Genomic DNA, 21,136 nt, shown 5'->3' on the forward strand with positions numbered 1-21,136 from the left:
TTCACGAAACGTCGGCGCTGTTTGCCGGGGGGCCTCCGACATACTCGTTCAGTCGTCGTGGGCTTTGTGCGATTCCCGCAGGCGCAATCTTGAAGAAATTTTGTACGGCAGCCGGTATCTTGGCTTACTTTCTATCTCGCGCTTGGTCGCTTGCGCCTGCTAAAAACTTAATGGAGTGTCAAATGAACCCACAGGAAAACGTCCTCAACTCATGCTGGTAGGGCAAGCCCGCCGTAGTTGATAAAATGGGAAAATAGCACGCTGTTTTGAAAAATTTGCCTTGCGAGGACAAGGGCTGTCTCCTGGCAGGCAAGTGAATTCTGTGACCGATTCCACCGCTCCGCCCGGGCACTTGAAGGAGGCAGTCCCTAAGGCAATGCAATCTAAAATGGGGGTCGTTTGGGTTTTTTTTAATCATTTCTTAGGGATGTGAGGCTCGTGTGGGTGTTTAGCTTGTCCTGTTCTTTCTGTTCCTAATTCCGATCCCGCTGACTGGCGTCAAAGAACGGTCGTGTTGTAGTCTAACGGTGTCGTCTACCAGGAGCTGGTGGAAGGCCAGGGCTTAGGTAAAGCCGATAAGGAGGATGCAGGCTGGAAAGCGGAACGTCTAAACGAGAATTACTGTCCTTGGGAGAGAAGCACATCCTGAAGAAAGAGGTAAGCTAATTAAAATGGTTTGGGAACCATCCGAAACAACTAGTAGGAGCGTGATAAGAAGCACCCTCCCGCAAACTATCCTCGTTATAATCCTAAAAGTCACACCCCTCGAGCTGGAGACCCCGGCCCGAGCAGAGAGCCCTCACCGCTCAGTGTGCGCAGCACGTTAAAGTAGCGCTGTAGCTTTAAGTTGAAATAAGAGAAATGTAGACCGATAGAAAACTGCTTTGTGTGATTACTTATGCATATGCATAGCTAGACCGTATCAATACTGTACTTGTATGACCGAACTCTGTGCTAGCTTTGCGGAGCTACCGCCTAGCGCCCATCTCTGCGCAGACATGAAATAAACATACCTCTGCCCTGTGTGTATATTGGCGTCTTGCGCACCGGGCAAGCGACCTCACGCTTGTGGGATAACGGTTTTGGCACCCCAGATGGGACCGAGCCGACAGCCTCGCCCGGTTCGTCTTGCCGCGTCCGACGGGGAGAAGAGGCCTGAGCGGACTCCGGCGCGCACCGACCTGTCGACCGGGGACTCCTTCAGCTCCTCTCCTGCAGTCGGGCGGTAGGCGACACAACGGTGCAATGCTAGTGAAAAGAGGTATTTTGGGGGGATAGGAGAAAAGGGGGGTAGGGGCAAGACCTCTCGGGAACAGGCACCCTCTGTTCTGTTCTGGGCTCTGCACAAGACGCACCAGGAAAGATACGTGGCAGTAGGATAGTTCTGTTTGTTTCTACACGCCGTCCTGTTCAACAGAGGGAGACGTCCCTCGTTCTGGTTTGTGTAGAAATGCTGGGTTTTTCGGTACCGGTATGGGCGCTGCTGCTTCCCAGGAGGCACCCCTTTGCTCTCCTCTAGGATGCATCCTGAAGCCTTGCAATAAATTTGGGGGAGATCCCACCACTAAGAATCGGCTAAAACGATATTGTAATCAATGGTGGCCACGATCTCGATTGGAAGATGGTGAAAAATGGCCTGAGGATGGATCCTTGAAATATAACGCTATATCGGAACGAATGTTGTTTTGTCGGAGAACGGAAAAATGGGATGAAATGCCTTACGTGGATATGTTTTTTTCGTTAAGACGCGATTGGGATATTAGGAAGAAAGGCGGTTTAGTGGATTCTAAACATCAGGTTGGAATATACGCGTTAAAAGAGAAAAAGGGAAAACCTCGTTGTATTGAATGGGAAAATTCGGAAGAGGATATTCAGCTGTTGGTAGCTCCTCCAAAACAGGCAGAATCTGATAGCTCAAGCGATAATGGAGTTGTGAGTGCTGTCTCTAAAAGAACAAGGGGACAGAAACCAATAGTTCAGGCTCCCCTCAGCCAGGCTCTAGGGCCTGAAGGAAGAGCGGTATCCGTACACGTACCTTTTACCGCTTCTGATTTGTTAAACTGGCAACGGGCAGTCAGATCCTATCGAAACGATCCAGAGGGAATGTATAGTACTGTTAATCACGACTCATAATCCTAACTGGGGAGATGTACAGGCTCTCCTAGAATATTTGTTTCCCCCTGAGGAGAGGAGAACAATTTTAGAGAAGGCTAGAGAGGGACTGGTCCAACAATGTGTGTGTGTGTGGGGGGGTGCCTAATACCATTATGTACCTCCCAAAAGAGGATGCAGAGTGGGATCCAAACACAAGTGTGAGGGATTACAGAGGGTAAAGGAATATCCAAAGTTAATTGTGTACGGGATTCAACATGGAGTGCAAAAGCCTAAGAATTTCTCTCAACTATCTGAGGTAAGGCAGCGGGGTAAGGAAACCCTGTCAGCCTTCTCTGAGAGATTGTGTGAAGTTGCTCGAAAATGGACAGATCTCGATCCGGAAGATGATAGCAATTTACAGTTATTTAACACGCTGTTTGTTGGTCAAGCGGCAGCAGATATAAGAAAGAGATTACAAAAGGTAGAGGGCGAGGATGGCATGACAATCTCGCGGTTCTTGTCAGTCGCATATAAGGTACATAATAATCGGGAGGAAACAGAAGAGAAGGAGAAGCGGGGACGAGTAACGCCGCAAGCTTCTTTGTTGGCTGCCTTGACAGAAGACCAAGAAAAAGGGAGAGAAAATACACAAGGTGAATTGTGTGGGTGAGGAAGGGGCTGTAGAAATAATAGTTGAAATGGTTATGACATTCCCTGGGAATGAATCGGCGTGCAAATCGTAAGCGAGAGGGCCGTTGGAAAAAAGATTGTCCACGCCGTCTGAGTAATCTCGGGAAAGAGAGACAGAAGAAGCCGTTGGAGTCATGATGGAGATTGGGTTGGACTGAAGGGGGCCGGAGGAATCTATGAAAGTTTCCCCAGACGATCCTCTGATTCCAGTCAAGCTGGGGAATGAAAGACTAGATTTTTTTAATTGATAGTGGAGCCACACATGCTGTAGTAAGTAGTTGTAGGGGACCCCTTAAGCAGAACTAAAATAAGCGTTGTTGGTGCAACAGGGAAAAAGACTTTAAGGCTGTTTTTACAAGCTATGGAATGTTCCAGTGGAAATACTAAATGAACTCATGAATTCCTTTCTATGCCAGCATGCCCCCTAGCATTGCTTGGGTGGGATTTACTTGTAAACTGAATGCACAACTAAGTTCTTCTGAAGACTCTGTTCAGTTGACTCTGTTCAGCCCGCAGGGGACGTCGCCTGTTTGTGCCGGACGCCAGGCCGCAGGGGACGTCGCCTGTTTGTGCTGGAGGCCAGCCCGAATGGGACGTCGCCTGTTTGTGGCGGACGCCAGGCCGCAGGGGACGTTCCCTGTTTGTGGCGGATGCCAGCCCGAACGGGACCTCGCCTGTTTGGGGCACACCGATGGCGGGCGCTGTCGCCAAAAGGCAAAGCAGGGTCATAGCAGAGCTTTCCATTTCTGGGGATGGGCTCAGCCGTCTCCTGCACAAACTTCTGTCATGTAGCAATGGGGATGGTAGCTTTCTTTTGATTTCTTGAAGAACAAGAGGATGATGGAGCACGTTACAAGAGCATGATCATTTTCTCTTCCTTTGGCAGCACAGGCACCCAAGGCCAGGCCGCGTTAAAGGAACAGCACGAGGATATCCGTGTCGACCATCAGCAGAGGAAGGAAGCTTCTTTGGGAGGCTGAGGTGATGAAGCAGAGTCCTTAATTGTTCTGTTTGGTTTTCAGCATGGGTGCGGCGAGGGCCTGGGACATGCCAAGCATGGTCCCGGACAGGGGAGCTGTCTGTTACGTGGGAGGCTGTGAGAGCTATCATGGACACCACCGGACCGGCATCCTGTAAGGGTGCTTTCACATGTTTTCTTGTTTAGAGGCCAACCTTGGCTTTGGGCCGTAAAATAAAGTCTGTCAGGCCGGTGCCAGCTTGGCGGCAGCATCTGCCCACGGCAGCGCCAGCTCGGTGGTGGTGTCTGCCCGTGCCAGTGCCAGGTTGCTGGCTGTGTCTGGCTTGTGAGGGTTGGGGTAATTGGCCCCCTGTTCCTGATGGGCTCCAGCTGTGGCCTGGGGCAGCACAGGTGGGACCCATGAGGTGAGGATGGGGCTGGGCCCAGGGTTTAAAAAGGGCTGGGGCTGGGCCAAGGGTTTAAAAAGGGCTGAGGATGGGGCTGGCCCTGCTGTGCCGAGGGGCTCTACGTGGGGAGGGGGCTGCCTAGGCATGCCTGCCTGTGGGAGCTGGCTGAGGAGTGAAAGGAAGGGGCTTCCCCAGGCAGCTGCCTCCAGCAAGGAGCAGCCGGTCCCCGCAGCCGGGAAGGATCCCTCCCAGCCGTCCCCGACAGAGCGCACCACCAGCGTGTGGTGCCGGGAGCTCGGTGCCCCATCGGCCGCACACGTGAGCCACTGTGTCTCTGGGAAGCCTCTTGGGAGAGGAGCATCGGGGCACCTGGGCGGGCGAGGCAGCCGGCACTGTGGAGGAGGAAGGGGCAGGGGCCGAGAGAGAAGCCCCGGGGCGCTGAAGGTCTCCCGGCGGTGGCAGGAGCTGCGGTGAGTCGCGCATCCCTCGCGTGCCTCCGGGCCCCTCTCTGCCGTGCTTCTCCAGACCTCTGCCTGCCTCCTTGCCTGTACCTGCCTCTGTCTCCCTTTCAGGCTGTTTGGCTCCCCAAAGCTTTTTGCCCTTCTGCTAGCACTGCCCTCCACACCGTCACCTTCTACGTTTCCTTTCTATGCCCCTCCCTTTCCAGCTCCCCACCTGCTATTATTTCACTCTTCCCGCCCTGCCTTCATCCGCATTGCTGGGGAAAATGGCATTTCTAGGCCTCCCTCTGCGCAGTGACCTGTCTCTCTTTTCAGTGGCTCCCTCTGCTCTGCACCCCGTCTACTTTTTTCTAGTAAACTGTCCCTATTTTTCATTTTTTTACTCTCATGATTCTTCTCTTTTTGAAATTTTGTTTCTAGGTGTACTCTTATCTTGTTTTCTGTCTCTCTTTTTTTTTTTCCTGTATCCTGTTGCTTTTAAAATTTTCATTCTGTGTCTACTTTTGTCAAGATGTCTCTCCCTGTTTAATTGTTTCCTGTCTGTCCTGTACCCCGTTGCTTTTAAATGGTCTTTCCTCGTCTGTCTTTATCCGGTTTGCTGTCCTCATTTTTTAATTAGTTCTAGTCTGTGCTGTGCCCAGTTGCCTTTAAAATTTTCTTTCTATGTCTCCATCTACTTAGGTTTTTTGCTATCTTTTTTTTCCTCTCTTAATGTCTTTTGAATTGAAAAAGCTTTTGAATTTTTGTTTCTGTGTTCACTTTTATGTATTTTTTCTCTCTTGTTTTCTTTTCCCTATCTGTGCTGTATATTGTGACTTGTAAAATTTTTTTCTGTCTACTGTTACCCAGACGTCTAACCCTATTTTTATATTATTTCCAGGCTTTCCTGTGTCACGTTGCTTTTGAATTTTTTTCTCTATCTCCTTGTATCCAGTTCACTGTCTTTATTTTCTCTTTCATGCTAGCCTGTGCCATAGCCTGTGTCCTGGTTTTGGCTGGGATAGAGTTAATTTTCTTCCTAGTAGCTGCTATAGTGCTGTGTTTTGGATTTTAGGATGAGAATAATATTGATAACACGCTGATGTTTTGGCTGTTGCTAAGCGGTGTTTACACCAGTCAAGGACTTTTTCAGCTTCCCGTGCTCTGGGCAGGTGCACAAGAAATGGGAGGGGGCACAGCCAGGACAGTGGATCCAAACTGACCAAAGGGCTATTCCATACCATAGGATGTCGTGCCCGGTATAGAAACTGGGGGGAGTTGGCCGGGGGGTAGCGGTCGCTGCTCGGGGACTGGCTGGGTGTCGGTCGGCGGGTGGTGAGCAGTTGTATCTGTTAATTTTCCCTCCCTTGGGTTTTGTTCCTCTCGCTCTCTCTTGTGGTTTTCCTCCTCATTACAATTCATTATTATTATTACTATTATTTTGTTCCGATTATTAAACTGTTCTTATCTCAACCTACCAGTTTTCTTGTGCTCTTCCAATTCTCTCCCCCATCCCACCGGGGGGGAGTGAGCGAGCGGCTGCGTGGTGCTTGGCTGCCGGCTGGGGCTAAACCACGACACCCTGTCGCTTTTTAAATGTTGTTTCTGTGTCTTTATTTAGTTTGCTGTCCCTCTATTTTATTGTTTTCTTCCTTTAAGGCCTTTGTTTTTCAGTTTTTCTCTATGCCTGCTTTTATCTAGTTTGCTCTCCCTATTTTTAAATTTTTTCTCCTCTGCCTCGTACCCTTTTGCTTTTTCAGTGTTCTTTCTGTGTCGACTTTTATCGAGCTGTCTGTCCCCGTGTTTTTAGTTCTCTCTGTCTTGTCACATACCCTGTTGCTTCTTAAATTTTCTTTCTGTCTTTTATTTTTTTCTCTTCTCTCCATTCATCCTGAGGCGTTAGAGGGTCTCCTCGGCATGCTGTTATTTCTGAAGCGTAACTTGTACCCCTCTGGCTTTGTAAGAACATCTCCTCCCTCTTCCTCAGAGCAGTCTCTTTGTCCTCTCCTCCATCTCGCTTGCCTCCAGTGGGTCGGCGTCTCCCTCGTGACCCCCGTACTCTGTTCAGATCCCCTCCCCAGTACCTTTGTGCCCTCAAGCCGCCTTCTGTCTCTCTGGCCATCTCGGCACCCCTCTGTTTCTGTCGCGACGCTTCCTGCCAGCGCCCTTGTGGTCCATGGCCATCCTTTAGTTCTGCAGCGGGCTTTGTATCTTTCTTCTTCAGAGACAACGCTTCCTCAGGCTTCCGTTTTCCCTCAGAGCACTCTTGCCTTCCCTGCGCCATGTCGGATGCCTCTGTTCGGTCCCCGGTCCCCTGAGGACATCTCTACTCTGTTCAGATCCCCTCCCGAGGACCTCATTGTGTCAGCAGTCCTTCGTTTGTCTCTTTGTCCACATTTCCCCCGACCCCCGGAGCCCCCTCGTTCCTGTCATGACGCCGCCCGAGACTGTCCTCGTGCCCCACGGCACCCTTCGAGCTCTGCAGCCCTCTCTGTGTCTCTCTCTTATTCGCACAGAACCCCTCTTCAGGCTGTTGTTGTGCCCCACAGCTCCCTTACCTTATTCACTGCCGTCTAGGATGTCTCCCTTCGGTCGCTCATCCCCTGAGGACATTGCTGGGACACCCTCTTGGGTTTTGCATTGCCTGCCAGAGCCGCCTTCTGTCTCTCTCTCTCTCGCTCTCAGCAGCCGCCTTGTGCCGTCACCGTGCCTCCTGAGGCCGTCCTCGTGCCCCGCAGCCCTCTGTGGCTCTGTAGCACAATTTGCACCCTTCTTGCTCCCGAGAACCATTCCCGCTGACATCTTTCATCTCCAGAGCACTCATGTTGTCCTCTCTGCTAGCTAGGACACCTCTGTTCAGTCCCTGGTCCCCTGAGGACAGCTGTAGTCTGTTCAAATCCCCTCTGGACTTCTTCACCGTGTCCTCGAGCCTTCTTGTGTCTGTCCCTCTCAGAAGCCCTCTGCTACTGTCACGATGCCTCCCGAGCAGCACGCTTTTAGCTCCGTAAGCCCCCTTTGGACTCGCTTTGTTGCCATCGCACCTCTCCCAAGATCTCTGTTCCCAAAAAAGAGTGTTCTTGTTGTTTTCTATGCCGTCTAGGATGCCTGCCGAGCTCCAGGGACGAGGCCGAGCTCCTGAAACCGAGCTCCAGGGACGAGGCCGCCGCTCGGCCTAGGTCCCACGACTCAGCCTAGGTCCCGCCGCTCGGCCCTGCACCTCGGCCGCTCGGCCTCAGCCCTCACACACGCACGCGCACAAAAACAGAGAACCTTTCCCTCACAAAAATACCTAGAGATGGAGTTAAGGAGAAGACAGGAGACTCTGCTGATCAGGCACAGGGCATGGCCAGACAATCCTACTGACCAGCAACCTATTTGCGTGCCACCAGCCCTTTTTATCCCCTTGTCCCTCTCTTTTTCCGATGCTTGTTCCTCCCCAAACTCCTCTGCTACCTCCCCTTCCCCACCTTTGGTTCCTCCAGTAAACAGACCATAGTACATCCTGTGCGGTCCCCACGTGCGTCCCACAGCCTTAGTCAGCAACCTTTCTCAGTCTGTATGGTGATCCGGAAAGCCGCTCCCGTCTACTCGTCGTGACGAGTGTCACCCCGTACCGTGGGGCTGGCGGCTCTGCCGGGACAGCTCTGGGAGGAGCCAGGGCAGGGAATCCGTTTCTCTGGCTGGGTCGCTGGGGTGCCTTACCTGGCATAGCGCCTCTGTGTGACTTGGAGTTTATGGAGACAAGCTTTTTATCACATAACCTAGCAGGGAACCGCACTTAAAAGCTTTGGAAAAATGCTCTAAAACTAGAATTGTCCAATGACCTTAGGAGTTGGATTGGTTTGTAGGATAATCCTATCAGAGGCATCGACTTGAAGACAGCTGCTTGACCCATTTTGTTGATTTCAGTCGTATTGTTTGAAGGAAGAATGTACAGAAAGGGCCGAGGAGGTGCGACAAGGAGACAGGAAAGAGCAAGTAAGTTTTGAGAGAGGGGAAGAACCTCAGCGCTGCGAGTGACTGAAGGTGCTAAGGGCAAAGAGATTTTTGGGTTAGGTATGCGCATACGAAGGTCTGGGTGGGAATAGCGCACAAACAGTAGTAAAATACGGTTAGGGAAGCCAAGATTGCTCCTCCTTCTGGGCCCGTGCACGCGCCCTTGCTCTTGCAGACGCAGACACGCTGGAGCTGCGGGGAGGCAGGCGCGCAAGCCCGCCTGGAAGCAGGCTTTGGGCACAGGGTCCCTCGGCTGAGGCGGTGCCGGTTAGTGGGGGGAGAGCCCTGTGTGTTGGGCAGGTGAGGGGCGAGTGAGGCCGGAGCACGGCAAGGGCTGGTCCGGGCTGTTTGGTCTGGGGCAAGCGTGGACAGAGGGGACAGAGAGGAGGATCTGAAGGAATACGGATTGTGAGCTCTTCATTCCCAACGAGGTCGCTGAGGGGGCAACCCCCTACGGTACCCAAGGTACGGGCGAAGGTCTGGGGCCAGCACAAACGGTGCTGAGAGAGGGAGTTTCCATAGGGTCTGGTGGTGGCTGCAGGCCGCTTCCCATCACAGAATCACAGAATCGTATAGGTTGGAAAAGACCTTTAAGATCATCGAGTCCAACCGTAAGCCTGACACTACCAAGACCACCACTACCCCATGTCCCTAAGCAAACAGCGACACTGAGCCCCGTGGCATGCTGCGCAGCCCTTTTGGTGTGCACCAGTTTGTATTCGGCTGTGCCCTGGAGCCCTCTGAACTCCTGAATTCATATTTTAGGTTCCCCCCGAGTCCTTCTGTGTGTCCCAAGGCCCTGTGTTTGTCATACAGCGTGCCGCAATGCTTCCTGTTTAGCTTTCCTCCCATCCCAGAGTTTTGCCAGTGCTTTTTTGGTGTGCTCTAGGGTCAGCTGTTTTCCTGTCTGTGGGGCCCAGGCCCCCCCCCCTTCCTGTGCCCCCAGAGTCCTATGTTTTCCTTGTCACCTGCTGATGGCTTCCTCCCACCCCAGCATTGCGCTCCAGGGCTCTCCCTTTGTTCTCGTCCCCTTTTCTCTTCCTGTGCAGCCCAGGACTCTCCCTTTGGCTTTTGGCAAGCTGCCCTCAGGAGCTGGGGCACCCCTCTGCTGTCCCAGCGACCACAGGTGTCCCCAGTGGGGCCGAGGGCAATAGCCTGTGTTCTCGGTGGGATGCAGCTCTGGGCCCAGGGCCTGGGGCTGACCAGCCTCTGGAGTGGCCAGCAGGGCTGATGGCTATGGTGCCCGTGTCCCCACGGGCTGCAGCTGTGGGCCGGGGGCTGCTGAGCTGGGCTACTGCCATGAGGGTGGTGTTCACATCACCCCATGAGGGTAGGTCCAGGACAACAACGCCAGAGCTGAGCAATACATGCTGGGACCGGGACTGAGGCTGCAAGCACAGAACAGGTGAATGGGGCCGGGGGGGGGGGGTGTGTCCCTGCGACCGGGAACATCCCGGGGAAGGTGACACAAAGGGGGAGGTGGGGCTGGGGCAACAGCGACCGGGTCCAGGAAGACCCGCACTAGGGCCAAGGAGCGGAGGGTGCGGCATCGGGGTCGCGGGTGGCCCAGAAGCCGAGGGGATGAGGGAAAGCTGATGCACCGGGACAGGGGGGAGGCCGCACAGGGCCACGCGGGGCTGCCTGAGCGCTGGGGCTCACCGGGGGGTAGGGGTAGTGCTGGGGAAGCAGCTGGGTCGGGTCGGGGCCCTGCAAAAGGGTGGTCCCGACACAAAGGCCCCCCCGTCCCCCCCCGTCCCCGGGTGCGTGTCTGTGTGTGTGGGGTTTCCAGGTCGTGCGGAGGGGTGCGGGGCAGCTGGGGAAGCATCGGACCCGAAGCGGAGCCGGTGGTGGTGCTGGGAATCCCGGCCCTGCGAGCCGGCCTCCGCAGGCGCGGCGGGGTCCCGCGGGTGCTGGTGAGGGGAGGAGGGCGCACGGGATGGTGTCCCCATAGGGTTAAATGGCACAGGAGGCAGCAGCCCGCAGCATGCTGGGAGCTGTAGTCCTGGGGTAGCCAGCTTGTGGTCGGGCACGTTGTTCGCAGGGCATGCCGGGAGATGTAGTCTTTCGGCAGGGAGGTTCCAGCCAGCCCCGCTGGTGTGTGCAGCACGCCGGGGTGCGTCCTCGCCCCATGCTGGCCTCCGGGTACCTGCCGGGGCCGGCAGCCGTCTGCCGGCGGGGAACGGCCTCGGGCACGTGGGGCGCGCGCGCGCGCGGGGGGGCGGGGGGGGAGGCGGTCGCGCGGCGGCGCCCGCGCTCACTGCTGCCCTCTGGCGGAGGAAACGCGGTACTGCAGGTCCGGCACCGCGCATGTGCGGTGGGGTGCCGCCGTGCTCACCGCGGCTGCCGTCCGCCGGTAACGGCAAGGCGGTGCCGCGGTGCCTGCGAAGCGCCGCCGCCGCGCTCGTTGCTGCCTCCCGGTAAGGAAACGCTGCCGCTGCCGCCGCACCGCGTGCACGCTGCCGGCGGGCGCTCGGCGCGGAACTGCAGCGCCGGTGCCGCCCCTGGGTCCGCGCCGCCCGCCGGGTGCTCGCTGCTGCCGGTGCCGCGGCGCGGTACTGCAGCGCCGACACCGCACAGGAGCGCAGCGGCGCTGCCGCCTCCGCCGCTGCCGCGGCGGCACGGCCGCAGCGCGGTGCCGCCGCCCGGCGTTCGGGCGCCAGCCCTGGCCCCTCCGGCGCGCCGTCGGCGGCCGGCGCATGCGCGGTGCCCGGGAGCGGCATGGCGGCGCGCTGGGCGCGGGTCTCGGCGGCGGCGGGTGTCCTGGGGCAGCGGTAAGGCGAGCGAGCCCCTTTGGCGGGCGCGGGGGTGTCTTCTGCCCGCTGGCTGCGGGACGGGAAGCCTGAAGCTGCCCGCTGCGGCAGGCTGCCGGTGTGCCGGAGGCGAGCTGGGTCAGGGCAGCCCCAGGGAGTTGCCCGAGAGCTGAGAGAAGGGAAGAGGGGAAGAAGGCGGACACCCCCCCAGGCGCAGACGCCGGGCGGCTCCCCGCTCCCAGAGCTCCCCTGAGCCTCCCCGGCCCCGCTTGCCCCCCCACGCGCAGCTGCCCCCAGCTCCAGCCCCTCCCCTGAAGCCTGTCCCGTAGCCCCAGGTCGCTCCCAAGCCCCGTCGTGCCGGTGGCAAGCTGGCCTTCCGCGCGTCTCGAGAAGCCCCTGCGGAAGGAGAGGCTTCAGCCGGGGGCGATCTGCGGCAATAACGGTGTCTGCTTCTTCTTTCCCTCTCCCAGAGGCTGCGCTGAGGACACGGTCGTCCCTTCCTCCCCTGGGGCTGCCGGTGACGGCACCCGCCTCAGGCTTGCGTGGATTGTCTGTGCCTGGCCTGGCTCTCCTCGCGGCGTGGGGGCGAAAAGGGACGGGCGGAGCGCTTGCTGGCTGTGGACAGGAGCTGCCGCGGCTGAAGCTGGAGAAAGAAGCCAGAGAAGGGTAAAGAAGAAGAAATGGAAGGCCGTCTGGCGGCTGCTTCCCGCTGCAGGCAAGAGAGAGCCTGCCTCTCCGGGTGAGGAAGGATCCCTCCTCGTAGTCCGCGGCAGGCCAGGCCGCCAGCGTGCACCGCAGGGTCTGTATGCGTCAGCCAGCGCGTGGTCTTGCTCCCTGTCCCTGTCTGACAATCTGTGTCCTGCTCCTCGTCCTTCTTTTTCCCCTCTCTCTATCGTCCGCCATCCTTCTTCCTGTCTGTCTTTTTCTCTTTCTATCCTTCTGCCCCAGCGCTTCTTTCTCCACCTCTCTCCTGCTCCCTGTCCCTTGCTTCCTCTCCCTGACCCTCTGCCCTGTCTCCGCTTTTTCCTTTCTCTCCTTCTCTGTCCTGCTCCCTGGCCCTTTTTTCCTCTTCCTCTGCCTCTGTCCTCTAGCCCATGGCTTGCTTTTTTTTTCCTTTTTCCTTCTTGGTCTCTTTGTACAAATCTGACCCTTTCTTGCTTTCCCAGTCCCTTTGTCCTGTTCCCTGTGGTTTTTCTCTCTCTGTCTGCATGTCCTGCGCCCTGTCGCCGTCACGTTCCTCTGTTGTTCTTCCTCTCCTTTCCCCCCCACCTCTCTACCCCTCTGTCCTGCTCGCTGACCCTGCCTTTTCTTGCTCCATCTCTCTGCAGGGCTTCTCGTCCCTGTTGTGTTTGATTTCCTCTACGTCTCTGACCTTTTCTTTCGGCCTTTCATTCTCTGGCGGCACCTCAGTCTTCTCCCTTGTCTTCCTTTTCTCTTTCCAGTCCTCTGTCCTGCTCCCCATCCCTGTATGAAATAGGGGCGGGTGCAGGCTCTGTTCTCTTGGGACTGGCGGGGGAAAAAGCAGCGCCGGGCCGAGCGCTCTCCTGGGGTTCGTCGGGGGGTTTTGGGGCCGAACCCGTGTGCGAGCCGGGGGGAGTAGGGGCAGCCCCATCTGGCTCTCAGGTTCTGCTTGTGGAGCTGGGCAGCCTCTGCCGCTCCCGGCGCAGGTCGGGCAGCGGTGGCCCGGGGGGCTCCTGCGGCGCCGGGCGGGTGCCGGTGGCCGGAGTGGCGGGGAAGGGCCGCGGCTGCGGCGGGCGGGGGTTCCTGGAGGCGGCTGGGCTCGGCTCCCCGCAGGGGTGCTTGGGGCTGCGGGGGTTTGGGGTGCGGGCCCGGCACCCCCAACCAGTGCCGGAGAAAGCAAGCCGGAAGCAGCCGTAATAAAGCGACGCCCTGCCTGTGCTGGTGCGGCCCTGCAGAGGTGTGGGGCCGGGCCCTCCGCAGTGCCCAAGCGCTCCCAAAAAGTGCACGTGTGGCCCTGGGGGTGCAGGGCTGTGGGGTGGCTCCGCTCCCCCCACCCCGCAGCATCACGCATGGGGACCGCAAAGGGGTCGGAAAGCAGAGAGGGTGAGCTGGTTTGGGGCCTGAAAATGGAGAGCAGGTCTTGTGTTCGCGGGGCTTGAAAAGAGGCTCAGGGGGCTGACTTTGGGGCTGAGAAACAGCTTGAGTCGTGCGTTTTCAGGACCTGCCAGAGGGGACCGAGCGGTACGTTTTTGGGCTGAGGAGCAGAGGTGAAGTGCTGCATTTTTGGGACTCGAGAACAGGCTGAGCAGGTGGGTTTGTGGGCTCAGAAATGGGAGCCGGTTTGGGGGCCCAAAGCAGAAGCCAGTTTGGCTGTTTGCGCAGGGCGGGGGGAGGGCGTTGGGGGCTGCGGGGGAAAGCAGAGGGTGGGCAGGGTGCACGGACCCTCCCTGGAGGGTGGGGGTCTGGTCGCGTCGGAGCCCAGAGTTCGGGAGGCCGGCGTGCCCCGGGCCAGCCTCTCGGTCTGAGGTGGCCTCTGGGGGGAAGGGTGCTTTTCAGAGCCCGCACGCCCTCTTGGAGCCCAGCTCTTCTTTGTCCGCTGCTGAGAATAGTTCTTAAGTACTTAATCGTACAAACTAATGAATCTGTATTTCCACAGCGTCCAGCTGTGATGTTTAATAGTAATATTTTCAAGTTCTGACAGCGACCGCTTTCTGACCTTGTCGAAAGCCCAGACTGTGGCAAATAGCTGGAGCTCGTAAGGAGAAGGAGCTGAAATCCAGCGGAGCTTCGGTGCGGAGCCGGAGCTTCGGTTAGCCAGAGCTGTAGCGAGGAGGAGCTGGAAGGAGATGGGGTGTCCGCTGTCTGGAGCGTGCGTTAGCCAGAGGCAACGTTAGCTGAGCGGGGGCGGCCATGAGCCGGAGCGTCTATTCGCTGGAGCATCCGTCGGCCGGACTGCGCTCCCAGCGGGGCTGCAGAGCGGCCGGGCGCAGGCCGGGCTGTCCCCAGCAAGCGGCTCTGAGCAGCAGGGAGGCGAGCGGCCCTTCTGCCAGCGGGGAGCCTGGCCTCTTCCCTCGGGGATTAAATCCACGCCCTGCGCCCCTCCCTGCGTGGAGGGTGTCTCCCGGTCCCGTTCCTGGGGGTGGGGCGAGGTGGGGTGCCCCGGCTCTCCTGGGGCAGCCCCGCTGCGAGGGGCGCGGGCGAGGCGGCAGCGGGAGGCAGCGGTGTCTCCCCGGTACCTGGCAAAGGGGAGAGGGGCCGGTCGGTTGGAGCTGCCGGGGTGCACGGCCTGGCCCCGCAGGGCCCCTCTGGCAGAACCCTCCCCTGTGTTTTCCCCGTCGGCTGGGTGTGACAAACAGGATCATTTTTTGCCTCCTCTTTTCCCAGTGTCACCTTCGGCGTCACGTGAAGAAAATCCCGCGTGGTCGGTCCCGCTTGCCGCTCAGGGAATCGCGCGTATGGGGCCGGGGGAGCGGGGAGAAACCTTTGCGAGTTCAGGGACGCTGCAGATGCTCCACCTGAAACCCAGAGAAAAGGCAAATCTGCTGCCAGTGCAGAAAAGGTGATGAAGACTTGCAGGTAACAGAGCGTGCCTCGTTCCTGGGTTGGTCCCTTGGCAGTTCCGAAGGTTTTCCTTTCGGGTAAAAGAACGAACTTTCATCTCGGATAAATGAAGAGCTGCCTGTTACCTTCTTCAGGGTCAAGTGTTTCTCTTCTGTTTGTTCAGACTGACTTTATGGGCAAGTTGGCAAGAGCCTTTTCTTTTTATATGCACAACTACCCTGTTAGTGAACTATGGTGTCAGTAGAGTTAATTTTGGAGCACCTAGATGCCAGTAGAAATAGAATGAGTGAAATGTGATGGAAACTGACATTTCAACTTGATTTTTATTCCTTTTTTTTTTTTCATTAGAGTGTTGATGGCATGCTGTGCTGTGGGTCAATCCGCATTCTCTTCCGTGGAGCCTTCAGTCTAGGAGTTTTATGTAAAAAAAGTTTGTCCTTCCAAAAAAGGACTAGTCATTCCTAGGCTTGAGGTGTAGACTTGGAGGGTCTCTGAAGTCCGTGATCAGGATTACAGTGTTGCTGCTCTTTGTCTTCACTTTCGTGAATTTCCCCACTGCTCGGTGGTGGTTGGGAGCCCCGAGTTGTCATTTTTTTCCATCTCTAACACATTTTTTTCCCCCAAGGAGACGCTGCGTTTAAAAGGGAATGAGTGTCCTGGTTTCGTCTGGGATAGAGCTAATTTTCTTCCTAGTAGCTGGTATAGTGCTGTGTTTTGGATTTTAGGATGAGAATAATGTTGATAACACGGTGATGTTCTAGTTGTTGCTAAGAAATGCTTCCACTGGTCAAGGACTTTTGAGCTTCCCACGCTCTGCCGGGCGCACGAGAAACTGGGAGGGGACACGGCCAAAAGAGTTGATGGAAGCTGGCCAAAGGGCTATTCCGTGCCATCTGGCGTCACGCTCAGTATGGAGACTGGGGGGAGTTGGCCAGGGGATAGGGATCGCTGCTGGGGAGTGGCTGGGCATCGGTCGGCGGGTGGTGAGGGGTTGCATCCCTTGTTTTTTCCTGGGTTTTGTTCCTCTCTTGCTCTCTTGTTGTTTTCCTTCTCATGATAATTCATTCTTCTTCTTATTTTGTTCCAATGATTCAACTCTTCTTATCTGAGGCCACGAGTTTTCCGACTTTTGCTCCTTGGCTTCTTTCCCCCATCCCCCTGCCGGGGGAGGGTGAGCCAGCTGCTGGGTGGCACTTAATTGCCGACTGGGGCTAAACCACAACAGTTAGTTTCCTCCCAAACGTGTCCGTCGATACACTCGAGTGATGATTATTAAACCCACCAAAACGGCACCTGTCTTACAGATCTGGACTCCTTCTGAACACGTATCCATCGCACGCAAATGTCATTGGGCTACAGATCATCTGCACTTCACGCTTTGACAAGACGGCGTGCTGAGACAGGGATGAGCTCTGAAAGAAAAAAGGTACAAGGTCACGGGGTTTTTGGTCTGTTTTTTTGTGGGGGGCGCGTGTGTGTGGTTTAAAAAGAAGAGTGCGACGTTGAGTGGCGGCAGCCTGCAGAGCTCTCTTGCTGCCTGAGCTCTCCTTTTCTTCTCTCTCACTCCTCTTTCATGACTGTAATTGGAATTTGGACAACGGTAGAAGAGCAGGGAAGTTACTTGCCTGTGTAGACATGCTGGTAATCCCAGGAAGGTAAATGCTTGAAGCCGTAGTGAATAACTTGGCCGCAAGTAGAATTTCCGAAGGAAGAAAAACAAGGGGAAGCAAATAGCAAGTTACCGAGCAATTTGCGTGGGTCCACCACATGGCAGTTTTATTGCCAAACGCTGCTGGGCAGTATGCTCCAAGCGGCTCTTTTTTTGGTAAACGTGAGTTTTCAGGAAGTTCAGGGTTGCGCGTGGCAAAACGTGTCCCTCTGTTTATGTATGCCGCTACGTAAACGTCCAGCGGCGGGGCTGTTGTTCCCTGCTCTCGATACTGCCACGGTAGTGCTGCGGTATTTAGACCCAAGAGAGGGCTTTAGGAAGGGAAGGAGAATGCCTGTTTCCTGTGAGGGCTACGAATGCTGACCCTTTTCTCTGCCGCTTTCCCGTGCGCGCGATGAAGCGGTGTTATTTTTCTCCCTTGTTCCTGGTCTAAATAGTTCTGAAGCTGTCGCTGCTGTGGGATTGCAAGTGGTGTTTCTAGGTTTTTGTGGGGTTCTAGTTACGGATCGCTTCTCCTGTGGCGAAGTGTCAAGATACGGTTTTCAGTGTAAAGCTTCAGAAACTACATCCGCTGAAATCAGCGTAGGTGAAAGTGATGTTGCGCGTGCAGCTGTGCTCGCAGGGATGCTCGGCGGCTCCTCATCAAAACAGCGAGGGGCGTGTGGCCGTCCGGAGGGTTGTGCTCTGGGTCCGAGGGCGTGCCGTCTTCTTGCTGCGCATTTTGCTGCGTCTTTTTGCTGCGCAAACCAAAGCTGCCCGTGAGTCAAAAAAAGGCACGGTTGTCTAAAAAGTGCCCAAGCTCTAGCGGCCTGTATCGTCAACTGTTCCGAAGATGATGCAAAACACTTTTTCCTCCGCTCAGTTGTAGTCTTCACCAGCCTTCACCAAAAAAGGAAGCTTTAGATTCCTACCCAGCTTTATGCTAAAGGGTTTTTTTTCCTCTCTCAGCAGAATGTCAGCCGCCACCATTTCGCCGCGGTCGCCCTTTCTTCTGCCAGGAAAGCGCAAGACGGACGGAAAGGATCCGTAGTGGTCTGCAAGTCCACGGTACGTCTACGATGTGTGCCTGCGTTTTTCCTAAGGTACTCGTAGCGGGGACTTGAAAGTTAAGGTGAAGAATGTGCCAACTCTCCTCCTGTAGTTTTTCTGTGAAGTATTTCAACACAAATACTACAGATGGAAAAAGGCGTGTTCTGGAGCGTGCCTACGCAAAGCTGACTTCCCTCCGTTTCTTTTCTCTTCCCGAAAGCGTAATCTTCTGTTTCTGTGCGCTTCCTATGAAATGATACTGTGAAAATAATTTTGTACTAAAAGAGGAAAGAAACTGTTGGGAAGAGTTCAGGTGTTCAGAAGAAAGAGCCTTTGTTTTCCTGGGAAAAGCTTTCTGCTTTTTCAGTCAGTAAGGTTTTAAAATGTCTTGTAGCAGTACTTGAAAAGCCTTACTGCGATCCTAGCGTCCGTACGAAAAGCCGTCAAGGTCAAAGAAGAGACGTGGACAAAACGGGACAAATGGGCGTCGCTTCCGCGAGTTTTCCAGGCTTTCCCAAGAAGCGTTAGCAGCCTTGTAAGTACCGCCAGTGATGTGGTTTTGGTGAGTTACTGCTTCGAGAAGGTCCTTTTTCCTGAAGCTACGGTGTGTAGTTTTTGACTTCAGTTGGAAAGAGATTTTCCCGACTGGCAATCCTTCTCATTCAAAGAAGTTGCATTTGATGAACTTCCCATCGGAGCGGCTGGACGTGCCAGTAGAAGTCATCAGCAGCAAGACTTTTCACTCTCTTTAAAAACACCCAGAAAAGTGAATTTCCTTCCAAGGACCCAAGCCCAGCACGTCTTCCAAAAGTTGACGGCATCGCTGGTCTTTGGTTGTCGGTTGCAACAGCCGAGATATGATGGAAAGGCGTTCCTCTGCATGCTTCGGTACAGCCAAAAGCCATTAGCAAATCTGCCGGTCCCTTTTGGTAGCCTGATGTATTGCAGCACTGGGGATTTGATTTCTGCGCCTCCTCCCCTCCTCCCCCCCCAGTGAAACCGTCTGGGGGATCTCTTATCTCACTGACTTTTCTATCAAACGGAAACTTTAAAGAGAATTTAAAACGGTGTCATGGACAAAGCGACTGGCACTGTTGAAACTGTAACTGCCCAATAGCTGTGGCATGCAACTTAGGAGGTGTATTTCAGCAGTGAGGTATTTGTTCTCCATGTTTCAAGAGAGAGGCAACTGAACGTTACGGGGTTTTCCCCAGTATTTTGACGGCGTGCTCGGCAGTACTTTATTTCTGCCCCTCTTTCCATGGTGCGTTTCCCTGGCGCTTCAGTAGCGTCTCTCTTGGGCAGCGCAGCTGGGCAGATGTCACTAGGAGGGACATAGCGCACAACCCCCCCCGGTCACATAATAACCGTGCATTTTGGAGAGAGATGGTTTAACGGTATCCCAGCTGTGCAAGTTAAATGAATGCAAAAGGAAACTCAAATGCTTTTCTAGTGTGAGTCCTGTTGTTGGATGTATATAAACATACGGCCACCTTTTCAGCGTAGAGTGAATTACTGAGATGTGTTCTTTATTTTCCACGTTACTCTCTAAAGGTTTACACTTCCCTTTCAGCTTTCTTGACCGAGCCAGCAAGACGTGCAGCAGCAGCAGCGCGAGGGCTGTAGCCGTTGTGGTGGATCTGGATCCGTAAGCGTAGATTCTGATGACAGCCCGGTGAGGCTGCAGGACAAGGCCGGACCGTCTCCCTGCAGCAGTGCTGGAAGGAAGGGATGAGACGTTTTCCGAGAGCAGCAAGAGCGTTCACTTTTAGGTGAAGAAGGTGTTGAAAATCCTACCACTTGTTCTCAATAGGGATTTGAAGCGTTGCAGTCAGTGTAGCTGTTAAAGCGTGCGCTGTATCTGGAGCGGACCTGTTTCCCTAGAATCCTGCTTTAGCTCAGCTCCTCTCCTATCCCTTATTCCGACTGAATCCCTGTACTTTCTGCTGTGGTGTTTTTTTCATGTGCTGAAAGGGAATGTGGGGTTTTTGTTTTTCAGCGGTCTTGCTGTAAGCGTCTGGTGGTGCTCCCTAGATCCCCCGGGGCCAGGTTTCCCTGCGGGTCGTGAAGCATGGTGAGGGTCAGGGGCCAGCCCTGTGGCTGGAGGCTCCTGGCTCTGTGTGCGGTGGGTGCCCCGCAGGTGGTGGGGAGAGCCCGGGGCCGAGAGGGACCGGGGCCGTTTGTTGCCCTGGGGAGTCGGTCGCAGCGCGGGAAGGGAGGGGGAAGATGGCGGAGCAGAGGCCGAGCGAGAGACGTGGCACCGTCCTCGGGCACGCTCCCCTATGCCGTAGGGCGGCCACCAGGCTGCGGGACAGGGGCTGGGGGCTGCAAGCATTTGGGGGGCTGCCCCCCCTTTATTTTTCTAGCGGAGCTCCCCTTTTTTGGTGGGGCATGTACATATGTAAATGGCCTGATGAAGGTAAGGAGCTGGCAGTTGGGGCAGTTTCCCTTGTTTTGTTTGTCTTTTGGGTGTGACGAAGAAGAGGGGAGGCTGGGGAGTGATGATGTCTATTGGGGCACCCCGATGTCACTGGGGGGGACGATGGTGATGTGGCAGAGGAGCAGGTTGAGTGGGGGGAGGGGGGGGGTCACGGGACAGTTCACCCCCCCGAAAGGGGGGTGACAGCCCCCAAATGCCTGAGAATTGGTGGGGGAGGGATTAAATAATGAAAACCTGTAAATATGGGTGTGAGGCATTGAAGTAGAGAAAAATCTCTCCTTTTTATGTATATTGAAAAATTTTATGTATATATACGTAAAAAGATTTGACAAGAAAGCCCTCTGTCTACTCTCTTATAAGAAAGGATGGTAGAATATGAAAAAAATCTAAATCGAGGTATATAGGGTTATAAAATAGAAAAAGAACTCATATATATGACTAAAACAAGGAGTTTAAAAGTGCATAAAAAGAGGATGTAGATGAAGAAATTTTAAATGGCAACAAGGCAGAGCGAGTTCTCCCCAGCTGCAGTGCCGACTTCTGTCCACAGAGAGGCAGCAGCGAGCACAAAAAAAACCCCCCAACCAACCGCTATCGCGCATGCGCGGCTCCCCGGCTGCAGTACCGCCGTTGTTCCCCTGGGCGGCAGTAGAGAGCACGGGAAAATGCGCCACCGCGCATGCGCCGGGCCGCACCAGCAGTACCGACGTTTGTCCACGGGGCGGCAGGAGCGAGCACAACGAAAAAGCGGCACCGCGCATGCGTGGCTCCTAGGCTGCAGTACCGCCTTTTGGTCACCGGGCAACAGCAGCGAGGACAAAACGAATGCTTCAGCGCGCATGCGCGCGTCCTCAGCCGCAGTACCGACTGTTGTCCACAGGGCGGCAGCAGCGAGGTCGGGCGAAGGCGCCACCGCGCATGCGCGGCTCCCCAGCTGCAGTACCGAGCTTTGTCCACAGGGCGGCAGGGGCGAGCACCTGAGAATGCGGCACCGCGCATGCGCGGCTCCACAGCTGCAGTACCGAGTTTTGGTCACGGGGCGGCAGCAGCGAGCACAACACAAATGCGCCACTGCGCATGCGCGGCGCCCGGGCTGCAATACCGACATTTGTCCACCGGGCTGCAGCAGCGAGCCAAAAAG

At 55.5% G+C, this 21,136-nt stretch overlaps 2 long non-coding RNA genes across 10 annotated transcripts; both read left to right on the forward strand.

Annotated features, from left to right (window-relative positions):
- The first annotated feature begins 2 nt into the window (after positions 1-2).
- LOC140646027 (uncharacterized) lies at positions 3-3,806 on the forward strand. Of its 3 annotated transcripts, none has more exons than XR_012040257.1 (4): positions 3-114; positions 505-657; positions 1,095-1,225; positions 3,671-3,806. It is a non-coding gene; the product is annotated as an uncharacterized lncRNA (long non-coding RNA). The 3 variants fall into 3 exon arrangements; XR_012040258.1 differs by having other exon boundaries at positions 542-657; XR_012040259.1 differs by having other exon boundaries at positions 50-102; positions 542-657.
- Positions 3,807-10,860: 7,054 nt separating this feature from the next.
- On the forward strand, positions 10,861-19,482 carry LOC140646026 (uncharacterized). Of its 7 annotated transcripts, XR_012040254.1 has the most exons (9): positions 10,861-11,002; positions 11,806-12,134; positions 13,515-13,605; positions 14,681-14,855; positions 15,483-15,556; positions 16,162-16,283; positions 17,475-17,573; positions 17,950-18,090; positions 19,129-19,480. It is a non-coding gene; the product is annotated as an uncharacterized lncRNA (long non-coding RNA). The 7 variants fall into 7 exon arrangements; XR_012040256.1 differs by lacking the exon at positions 15,483-15,556 and having other exon boundaries at positions 14,681-15,033; positions 19,129-19,482; XR_012040255.1 differs by lacking the exon at positions 14,681-14,855 and having other exon boundaries at positions 19,129-19,476.
- The last annotated feature ends 1,654 nt before the right edge of the window (positions 19,483-21,136 follow it).

The sequence above is a fragment of the Ciconia boyciana genome, unplaced genomic scaffold (genome assembly GCF_034638445.1).
Source record: "Ciconia boyciana unplaced genomic scaffold, ASM3463844v1 HiC_scaffold_124, whole genome shotgun sequence".
In the NCBI taxonomy this organism is placed as follows: Eukaryota; Metazoa; Chordata; class Aves; order Ciconiiformes; family Ciconiidae; genus Ciconia; species Ciconia boyciana.